Consider the following 12,143-nt stretch of genomic DNA (forward strand, 5'->3'; position numbering starts at 1 on the left):
CCAGGGATGTCAGAGCCTGCCAAGAGGACACATTAATTTCTGGGAATCAAATCAAGGTCTTCCTAAGGTTATCAAGAATTGCTAACAACCAGAAAATGGTGCAGTGTCTAACGGGATGTCTGTGCTTTGATTTTAAGTAGGCTTTAATTCGATCTTACTTGTCAGTCTTATTTAAACGCCATGATAACTCCAGTGTAATTCACCAGTCACAGATTTCCAATTCCATAACCCATCATTTTTGCACCACACAAGTTTCTACAGTGTGCAATTATTTTGCCATTTGGGCATAAAACTGGAACATTCAAAGCATCAAATTTCAACATACCTTTGAGTAGTTGATATTAAATGTTTAATAATATCCTTTGGCATAGGAAAAAGTCAAAATAAAACAAAACAAAAAAGGGTTTATTCTTTTGACAAAATTGAAAGATGATTGTGGAATTAATTCATTTCCCTGAGCTTTAGCTTTCCCATCTGTGTCCTGTGCAGTGATGTCACCTTAGCACAAGCATCAAAGCAATTCTGAAAAATAAAAGACAAATTTTGTTTTATTCATAAAAGCAAAATACAGTTTTAAAATACAGTTTATGATATATTATTACTACCATTCCAAAAGGCAGGGACCTTCATGGTTACACATATTTGTATTTCCAAGAAGTATGTTTTGTGGGTAATTAAGGATCAACAAGTTTTTGATTCCAATTGTGAAAATTATCAAACTACTGTAGAAATTAATCTAGTTGCCATACTTCCCCATCCTAACCAATGGTGGATATTTTCAATGTAAGATTAATATAAAATACAGTGTTTTCTAATTTGGACTGATATATATTCCGATTTATCATTAGATGCTACTTCAATAGATTTTATATTAAACTGGTAGTGGATTGTTCCTCAGAATATTTACAAAGATAATGAATGACTATGCACAAACCGTATATTCTTTAGAGTCCAGATAAACATCACACCTAGTCCACACAGACGTTGAAATCATCAGCAGCTGTGTTAGAAATGGTCTCTCAAGCGGCCCTGGCTGATTATCAGGACTTTCCACAGAACACTCTGCAGAGTGTAAGGCATTTCATTTCCTCTGAAAGAATTCAAGGTGAAAAGCAAAAAGTTAGATATGTCTGCTCATACAGTTATGAAGTTCTGACATATTGAAAGAAAAGTCAAACCAACATGTGGGAAAAAAATTGAATATAGCAGAGATGTTTGTGCTGTTGTATACATGGTTTTTTCTCCTGTTCCTAATGACAATATTTTCTGGTCATTTAATTATCATGTTTTGAGTGATTGAAAGTCATGAATACTACGACTAAAATAACTTTCCTTAAACTGTTGATATCTTTGGAAATAACTTTCGGCAGTGCTTTTCAAGATGAATGTTTTGGGACACTAAAGTTACTTGTAAAGGGGTCTATAAAAAGGTGGCATACTTCATGATAAATATTTGGCATCCTAATTCTGTTAGTCATCTGATCTATTCATTCAACAAGACCTATCCAAGATCACTTTTTCTGGAGGGAACTGGATGGCACAAAATAATGACATAAAGTTTAAGTCATTAAAAAGAAGCTTCTTATTCATCACTCGTCTATAAATGCAGGTTATATAACACAGCTGTTTGGATGACACCATCTGTGTTCCATATCTATCTGAAGGGGTTTGTCTTTTGATAATATTAGCAAATGAGTTATTAAATAGACAAAAGAAGAAAAAGAAGAGAGGAGGAAGAGTTGAAGGAAATAACTCAACACCAAGATCCAAATAACTTACTCCAAATAATGTCCCTTAATATACCGCCTTGTCTGTTAAGAGCATATTAGGGCTTTCACTGTGACTTTCCAGTTAAAATGAGAATGTCACATTTCTCTGGATAGATAAAATCTTACATACCTCTGGTAAATAATAATCTGATTCTTACTTCTTCAGTGAAAAAGAGGTCTGAAATATACAACCTTGAGAATCTATGTGTTTTAATTTAAAGGTGAGCAAGATTAAACTTCAAAATCAACTGTTTTCAAAGATTTGTCAAAAAGTCTAAGACCCTCCTATCTCAATCGTCTCTTCTTCTTGTCTCCTATACTGCAGCACTGCCTTTCCGCCCAGCCAAATGACTGCACTCCTAGGCGTGTCACAGCACAAGGTGACCACCAGAAGTGCTTAAAATTTAACAGGTGCCTTAATTATCAGAGAAGAAATAATTGGTCAAGAATAGGAAGTCTGTTCACTCTTTGGAAGATTTTAACTTTTTATTTACTAGCTCACAAAATGTACCAGCTTTTCCCATACCTGCATCTAGCCGGATCCTCAAAAGCAATGCTAGTGGGCAATGTTGCTACACAATGTTGAACAGTTCGCTGGCAGCAGGGTTTCTTTTAAGTATAAAAGGAACAGGATCCTGTTGATTCACCCCAAAGCAAAATAACTCATAGAGACACTAGTGTCAAATTGAATAATAGGTTTCAGACTAAAATCTTCAAATGCGTGCGAGTTGAAATAATAAAATATTTAGTGAATATATATCTCACCCTATGAGCAGAAATTTCTATTTTTTAGCTAATTCATTGACTCTTTATTATAAGTATCTAATACTATGCTTTTCAGAAGTAATTTTATCAAATAACATAAAATATTAATTTTTTATTTTATATTTCATTTAGGATTCTTTCTGTTGTTGCTGTTATCTAACAATTAACCTCTTTGGTGAAAAGACAAGAATAGTACTTATTTCTAGAAGTAAAATTATCTATAATTCTCTCTGTGTCAAAAATCCCAGCTACTTACAATTGGTAATTTAGGGATTTAAACATTATACATCTTCTGTAGCTCATTGCTTTGCTTTGATAACCAGCTTTTCAATTATCACACACTCCAATTTAGAAATATGTGAGGATACAAAAATTAAGAGTAGTTGTTAAAATTATGTATAAATGTCCCATGCTTGGTACAGATACATTTGGAAGCAAAACAAAACTGTTGAAACGTTTAAACAACTGAATTAATATGGAAATAAAGTATTTCGGGTAACGACTCACCTTTTTATACATATGTGGTCACCAGAATACTTCCTGGAAAATAAGTAACTCTTTTAGAAGTACGTAAGGTGATTTTATTTCTCTCTTTGAGATTTGGTTCACCATATATTATGGGGCAGGAAAAATTTATCCAAGGATAGCCAATAGCTTGAAAATATAGTGTACATAACACCTATCTGGCAGCATTGTTTAACACATTAATAATGGTGAGATTAGAAAATTAATACAACATTTTCAAATTTTAGCAACTAATATAAAATATTTACCCTTCCTTTGTAGAAATCTAAATATATTAACTAAAAGGGAAATCAGTTCATTTAATTAAGTAATAAAGAATCTCAAAAAATTTATGCTTTACTATATGAATATCAAAATAGCCTATATTTCATTCCTCTATTACTATCTTGCTAGATTTATTTTAGTTACATACAGAACACTGAACTTACGGCCTATATGTGCTTGTGTACAAGGTAGACTAATAGGCAAAAAATAGAAAATATGCTCTAGACAATATGCAAATGCACATTTTTAATAACGTTTTGCTTATATGATTTGAAATTTTCTAGAACTTACGTGAGAAATCCCTTTTAAATGAAGCCTGAAGGAATGTATAAATGGAAGCATTTGTTTACACGTAGTTTGTCAATATGAATGGATACTGTAGTAAAATCATTAGCAAATGTTTCTGTGGTCTTACTATGTGCTAGGCCTGCTACTCAGTGCTCTGAATCTTTTAGTCCATTCATTACTCACAGCAAAACCATGAGTTATGAATATTTTACCAATAAAAGAAGTGCAGGTCAGTTAATGAGCTTGCCCACTTACCTGGCTTGTAAGTGGTAGAACTTGTGTTTGCTACACTCTAGCATCACCAGCAAAGCACAACTTCAAACAAAAGTAAAAATGAAAATAAAAATTTCCCTTCATTTATACAGATTTAATAGCAGTAGCAACAATAAAAAGGAGAGTGCAGTGAAGTACAATTATGGCTATGGGGTATTAAAATGTTTAGAATTCAATCAAGGAAAAAACTTCCTAAGTGAAAATAAGAAAGACAAAAATGACAAAAAACGAAAAGGGGTAGGGTTGAGATCATAATTTTGTCAATGTAAATTAATTTAATTTCATTTTTCTACTTGATTTAGATTAAAATCATGTTATTACGTCATATTATTGTAGCAGTATTCTTTGGGTGTAGTGAATATTAGAAAATGATTCAAATCACTACCAATTCAACAATATGCTTGACTAATTAAATGTCATAGAATTTAAAACAATAATGATATGGAACACAATTTGTTTCCTACAAGAATCAAATTAAAGAAATACTCTTGAAAGGAAAATCATTGGTTATTTTTTAAGACTAGTACTAAAAAAATTCAGAAAAGATTCAGTGAAATGGGACTGCTATATTAAAATGTATGTAATAAGGCAGCAACTTAAGAATCACTTATCGGGGGGACAGCCCAGTGGTGTGGTGGTTAAATTCACATGTTCTGCCTCGGTGGTCTGGGGTTCGGCAGTCTGGGGTTTGCCAGTTCGGATCCCAGGTGCGGACCCAGGCACTGCTTGTCAAGCCATGCTGTGGCAGGCATCCCACATATAAAGTAGAGGAAGATGGGCACAGATGTTAGCTCAGGGCCCGTCTTCCTCAGCAAAAAAAGAGAAGGATTGGTGGCAGATATTAGCTCAGGGCCAGTCTTCCTCAAAAAAAAAAAAAATCACTTATCTGAATTGTATTTACTATTAAGCCTTTGGTTTATTTTATAATGTGAAGGGAACATATACTTTCTCAGTCCAGCTGAGAGTCATCAGTATGCTTATATTGTAGCATCTCAGATAGAAGTGGCCATTTCAATATGAACCTTGTTCGGAAGCATTATCTACGCTTTGTCCACTAACACTAATATATATTATATTAGGTGCCCAAGACTCTTCTTAAGTTTAAGGATCCACTCTGGGAGAGAAAAGCCATGCACAATATAAAACAGGATGGGCTCTATAAGAGTTGTGTGAAGGGTGTTATGAAAGCAATAGGAAGAATAGACTGAAATTCTATTGGTAAGAGGAATATGGAAAAGTTAGGGCAAATACCTTCACTTGGTTATACAGTATGAATATAACATGTGCTTTGCATTCAAGGAGATGGGCAGTTTTTAGAGGCTGCAGCATATTCAAAGGCAGATAGATGTAAAGTGGTGGTGTCGGTTTGGGGAAGAACAAAACATTTTGTGTGACAGAGCACAGTGCTTTCTGGTTCATTTCAAATTGTTTGAGTTCTCTCAGTCTTCGTTTCCTCAGTTATATAAATTAGAATAATTCCTGAACTCATATCTTATTTTTGATGGGTGTAAATGAGATATGCCCCTAGAGCATAAGACCTGGCTCGATAAATGTCAGCTACCCTTATTACCACTATATAAATGCAGAGTACTAATTTTCTCTGAAAAGGAAAATGCAAAAGGAGATATAATCCTTGCACTTAATAAATTTAAAATTCTATCCTAGTGTCTTGATTATTTTTACACTTCCAAATACATTGAAACAAAAGTTGTGATGTGAGTTGATAGTTGACCAAGGCGGACTTAAACCTGATTCATCTTTAGATAGGCTTCTTCCTGACTCTAGGCCTTGACCTCTCTTTTCTTAGATCATTTACTTTAGAGAACTTGTAATTGTTTCTCTGCCTCTTTGAGATGTAAACCTTTTTAAAAGCTTCTTGCCTATTTCACAACCCAGAAATGCCATTGCCAAGGACCTGGAAGTCATTTCTTTGAAATGTCATTCTCAATGGAGATAGCGCGGCCATCTCCTGGTTTCTGTGAGAGAGCAGGAAACTAACTTCTGCAGGTGCCTTGCTCCTAGTTGTAAAACTACTCCTGTCATGAAGATAGGAGACACTGGATACAGCCAATGAGTAAACACAGATGGCCCAGGAACCCCCCAGTCCAGCTTATTCTTTCAGGAAAGTTGAATTCAGACTAAGTTCTGGTTGCCATGCTGTATTGCAATAATCTTGAATAAATTCGTACTTGCTTGTTTAACAACTTCTGGTGCAATTTTGGCTTTGACAAAATGAATGGAGCATCATCATTTATAGTCAAGATCAACAGATGACTTTTAAAATTAGCAAAAAGACATAGATGAAGATGCATATTGTTGATTGTATAGGAATAAATGCTGGGAGAAATGGCTAGAAGTTGTGAAAGTAGTTGTCATTATGGAGCAGAATAAAAAAGTGGGCAAATTTGAAGCAGGGGACAGGAATTTTTTATTATAAGTTTTGTAGTACTATTTTTATTTATAAATTATAAACAAATATTGCATATTGAAATGTTTCTTAAATTAAATTTTAAAAGCATCAAAGCAAAAACTTCAGTTAATTAAACACTCTGGAAATTACATTAAAATAACCTCATAAAATTTAACATATATTAAATCATAGTTAAATTTGCAGTAATGTTTTTCTTGCCTACTAATACCTCCCTTTACATATTTTCTAATTTATGCTTCTTTTTCAAACAGAATTTCCCAGTAATAGCAACGACATCAATTATAATATTGTGCATTTCGTAGTGCTTTTCATTTTTCAAATGTGATTTCATATAAATTTTCATTATCATTGTATTGATTATCTCCTTCACTAAGCTAACAAAATAGAAACATTTTCAAGAAAGACAGAGAGGGAAGGAGAGAAAAGCAGATACTTAAGCACCGTATACTGACAAGGCCATCTTTCTTTCAATGCATTGTAGGGTAAATGCTGAAAAAACGCCAATGTGTTTTACATATCCCTGTGTTTTATCCTGTTTCACTGGTCTAACTTTGCAATGATATCACATCACCTCAATCAATGTAGCTTCATAATAATGCTTGCCATCTTGAATGTCCAACTTGATTGATTGATTGATTGAGGAAGACTGGCCCTGAGTTAACATCCGAGCCCATCTTCCTCTATCTTATATGTGGGACACCTGCCACAGCATGGCTTGATAAGTGGTGCATAGGTCCACATCCGGCATCCGAAATGGTGGACTGGGGCTGCTGAAGCTGAGTGCACGAGCTTAACCGCTACACCACCAAGCCAGTCCCTCCAGCTTTATTTTTTAAGATTGTCTGTGTTATTCTTGTCCCTTTTATTACAGTACGTAATTTAAATTAAATTTGTCAGTTTCAAAAATCTTCTGAGATTTTGCTTGGGATTGCACTTAATTTATAATCAATTTGGGGCAATTAACATCTTTAAAATATGGCGTCTACCAATTCATGATTGTTACATTTTTCTGTTTGCTTATAGTATCTTTAATTTGTTTCCATATTTAGGAGTTTATTTTAACTATAAATAAAATATTGTAAATTTTTGAAGAAAATCTTCTTTTAGTCTTATATAAACACTTTCTAAGAATTTTAGCCACTATTTTTAGTCACTTCCACTTCTTTCCTCTGCGACTTAGTTTTTCGGTATGCTTGACGACATTTGGGACGGTCTGTATGGTCCAAGAGAAAGTCCTTGCCTTTGTTTTCTACCACATAATCACAACTCAGCTATGGAGATCTAAAATGAATGATCACTGTTGCTTGTCTGACATCCGTCTTCTCACCCAACAAAGAAAAAAAGAAAATTAATTTGTTGCTTTTTAGAATGAAGGGAAAGTAAATTATAGCAAATGTGCAAATTATATAATTAGTTTGCTATTAGAAACAACTTGGAAGAATTTGATGTTTCTTTTTCAAATAATAAACTACAAAGATAAATATCCTATGTGTTTTACATCAAGTTCGTACGATTAAATGGTGTGTTTTCTGTATAGACTTGACCATGGTGCTATATTTCTTCAAGTCTCAGTTTGCCTATATTTAAAGCTAACACTAAGAAAACAATTTATAAGACTTTCAGATAATTAAAACTGCCACATATTGGGTTTTCTCAACTCTAGGTACACTTGCCCTACTTTCCTCATTTGAAATACAATAAAAAAATACATATCTTACAGGGGCTATTTTGAAATTTGATTAAATTATGTCTTGAATACACATTTATGACTTGCCAACTACAAAAACTTTACTGTACCATTGTGTAGGGTCTTTCAGTGGGATTCACGTTGGTGCACCTCAGTTGAATACTGCCGTGGAGAAAACAGTATTATGGAAAATGACAAGGGTAAAACTAATAAATATAGCATTTGGAAGATAAAAAGTCACCTTGCATCTTTTGTTCTTTAAACCAAAGAAATTAATACATTCACTTATTAACTCAGAGGGAAAAACTAAAAGTGACCTGCACAGTTTGAAACACTTGTCGTGAACACATTCTCTTCTAAACTTCTTAATCCCCAATTGTGATCCCATCCTGTACCTGCGTATTTCTTAATTCTGCCTCAGACAAAAGTCTTGACTTTTGGACTTAGTCCCTCTAAATTTGCCTCAACAGATTTATAATTTATCATGTATACCTAGACTCTTGGTTAATTAACAGGACAAAAAATGGAGATTACTTTTAAAGCTAATATAATGAGAGAAAGATACTATGTATATATTTTTTTCTCTTAGAATTTGTGTCTGCCTGTTTGTGTGCATGTGCATGTGTGTGTGTGTGTGTATGTCTGTGCACAGCACTAAAATCAAAAGCCATCACATATAGAGAAACTGAGGCTTATGTTACACACACACATGTTCATGTATGCACACGTAAGTTATATATACACATTGATTTGTGTACAACAAAGATTGAATACAAGAATAGCTTCTACAGGCCTTTTCTCAGGCTCTTTCAGTTTCTTGAATAATTCCCCATATTTAATATTTCTTTTCCATTATACCCCACCAAAAATTCTGACAAATATTTCCTTAGAAAACAAACCCTTTATTGGGAGTTACCCAGCAGTTTTTTGGTTTTCTTGTTTCAGATATTTACCTTTATGCTATGCAAATGCCTATAAACCTTTCCACGTTTTCATTATGTGGAATCCTACGTGGATTACCTGTACGTAAATAGAGTTCCCAACTTTCTCTAAAGCTCAAGAAAAGGTTAGAATTGATTAGAGACTATAAGCAAGAAACCAGCCAACATTCAAAATAAGGAAAATATTATTGCATATTGTAGATTTGAATATTTGTTTGACATCTCTGTAAACAATCTAAAATAAAATATACAATAATTCTAAACGTTATAACCATAAAAAACCTTAATCTACTCTTTGACATCTGCTATTCTTGAGCATAGAACTTTTACACAAACTTATGCAGTATTGTAGAGAGAGTTCTATGTTCAAACGCTGTAATTTACAAATAAAAATGAACCTCAAAGATGAGTAGTAATATGTCCAAGGTCAAATAATCAATTAGTAAGCAAAGCTAAAATTGGAATATATTTTTCCTGACTTACATTCTTTTCTCTTTTTGATACAAGTGGAATATTTCAGTGGAATCTCAGCAGCATAAATAGTACTATAATTGTTCTTCTTCTTAAATGAATTAACCCCAGGATTTGGAAAGCTCAAGACCATCTATAGGCTTAGACACTTACCTTGAAATCCACTCATAATAAACTTTATGAAAGTCTGTGATAGACAATCTGTTTATAGCTGCCATTCACCCAGCAAGTAGTTACCAGGACTGGAGGCTGTATTTCCATGTATAATACATGAACTCTCAGGCTGTCGAACCCACGCATGTCAGAAATGCAGTCATACAATGTTGTATGCTTCCAGAATATAGCGCATAACTCACCTTCACCTTCAGGCATCCTTTAGATGGATTCACAATGCTGGAAGAGGGATTAGTTCATTCTAATAGTCAGCCATCCCACTAGTAATGTGCATCAGGAGATGAAGCTAAGTAGAAAGAGCTTATTCTCCTCCAGGCATATGACACAATTGCTTTCTCCTGATTTCAGTCACTGTTAAAGAGACTTAGAGATGACGACATAGGCTATGTTGTAAACAGTCATGGAGAATATAATAAGTATGCCAGTTTGTCACAATATAAAGAGTAAATAAAAGTTTCCAAAAGAAGACAATTGATGCTCATTCCCTGCCTAACGACGACACAGATTTTAGAGTTTACCAAAGCATTTGCTGTTTTGTTTAGCAAAATGGGCTCTGGAATCAGAGTGCCTAGCTCTGATCTTGCTTCTGCAACTTAGAATTTTGTGACTTTGGCAAAGTTCCTTAAAACTACTGTATCGTTCAGTTTTACTCTTCAGGAAATGGAGGTGATAGTATCTACGTCACAAGGTTGTTTTTGGTATTGAGTTGTTACCTTTGCAATATTTACAATGTGCCAGACATAAAATAAATATTCAGAAAATTTTGGCTTTTCCTAGGAATATTTAGTGAGTCACCAACTCAAAAATGTAACGTAACGTAAACTAACCCACAGCATTTATGCTCAAGGCAGAGCTGTCATTTTCCACTTTAGTACAGTGTTTGCTCAAAACCAAAGCAATGTCAAAAGAAATATAAACATAGAAAATCTAAAAGAACTTTATGTGCTCAAAAACAAGATAAACATCTCCATGAGCCAGAAATAAAACAGAAAGTAGAGAAAGTGAGTGAGTCTTAAACCACTGCTGTGCAGGACTCTTAGCTGGAGACCTGCAGTGGAAGCCAGAAGATCGTACAGGCTAAACTGTACATGAGATATGGGAGCCTGGAGCCAGACTCACTGCTTGAGGCAAATGTCTATAAGAAGGCCTCACGACTAATGGGGAAAAATAACACGACCCTCAATCTAGGGCCGTGATTTTATCGGAAGCTATGGATACAAGATAATCTAGCATCAGCAAGAAAAGGCAAAAACACAGACTTGAAAGAAGACTTTAGCCAACTCCTACTAGTTTTGTGATGATCTGCAATAACTACAAATATATAAGACTTCATTCTAGATTGGAGGCTTGTCAGATACAAGAATGCAAAAGTGCTATCAGGAAGGAAAGAAATATAAATAATAACAATAAAAGCAAAACAGAATAAAAACACTTCCACTCAAAATGAATCTGCAAATCAAAATTACAAATCTATCCTACAAAAATCAACACTCGAGATGTGAATTCACTTAAGATGAATTTAGTTTGTAGGAAGCAATCTGACAATGATTTAAAATACACATATTTAGGAAGCTCAAATTGATAAAGAAACCATTAAAAATAAATGGGAAATTAATACAGGTAGATATAACAGAAGAACAGATAGGAGATAAAAATATAGACAATGAAATCAACATTTAGTAGAAAAGATCATTTTCATTCTTGTTGCCTGTGAAGAGGTAATTAGTGAATTGCAATATAGTACTTAGTAATTAACTCAGAATTTATTACAGAGAGATAAAGATATCGGATATATTATGGAAAAGACAAGAGAAAATAGGAGAGACTGCGCTATGCCTGCATTCTTAAATAAGAATTTCAGAGAAGGTAAGAAATGTGAGAGGTACAATGTTTAAATATATAATTACCAAAAATTTAGTAGAACTTTTTAAAAAAGAGAAGAAATAAATTTCAAGTGCAGGATAAATATAAATTCACATCAACATACATTGTAGAAACCCTGGAGGAAAAACACATATAAAAGAAGAAAATCTTAAAAACCTACTTGAGAGAAAGTAGATTGTTTACAAAGGAATTGCAAGCAGACTGCAGCAGATACATGAACAGCAATAGGTTTCATTTGTCTAATATTCAAATATTGATCAAATTCATAGTGTTGCCTGACACTGATATTCATGCCCTGGAGAGAGCTATGGATAATAGATACAGAAATCTCTGTCCTCATGCAACATATTACATTCTAGTTTGAGAACAAGAAAATAAGAATACATAAACATGCTAGGGCAAATAACTGTGAATCTAGTATGTAAAAAAATTAGCCATTATAAAATGATAAGCAAAATAAAGACATTTTAAGGCATATGAAAATGAAGAGAGTTTATATTTTTAAAAGTTACCAAATAAGGAATTACCACAGTACCAGAATGATTGTACATTTGTAAAATCTATTGAGCACAGTATTAAGAGACACAGAAAAAATATTTGGTCACTTCAAGTACAGAAAAAAATCATTAAAATGCAGTCCTTTGTCATGATTTTTTTTTAAAAAAAGGTAA

The 12,143-nt window shown here is 33.6% G+C and overlaps 1 long non-coding RNA gene across 1 annotated transcript; it reads right to left on the reverse strand.

Annotated features, from left to right (window-relative positions):
• Positions 1-331: 331 nt before the first annotated feature.
• LOC123290104 (uncharacterized) lies at positions 332-10,059 on the reverse strand. Its single transcript, XR_006534440.2, has 3 exons — positions 9,771-10,059; positions 935-1,090; positions 332-522 (listed from the first exon to the last, which is right to left on the reverse strand). It is a non-coding gene; the product is annotated as an uncharacterized lncRNA (long non-coding RNA).
• Between the last annotated feature and the right edge of the window lie 2,084 nt (positions 10,060-12,143).

This window comes from Equus asinus, chromosome 12 (assembly GCF_041296235.1).
Source record: "Equus asinus isolate D_3611 breed Donkey chromosome 12, EquAss-T2T_v2, whole genome shotgun sequence".
NCBI lineage: Eukaryota > Metazoa > Chordata > Mammalia > Perissodactyla > Equidae > Equus > Equus asinus.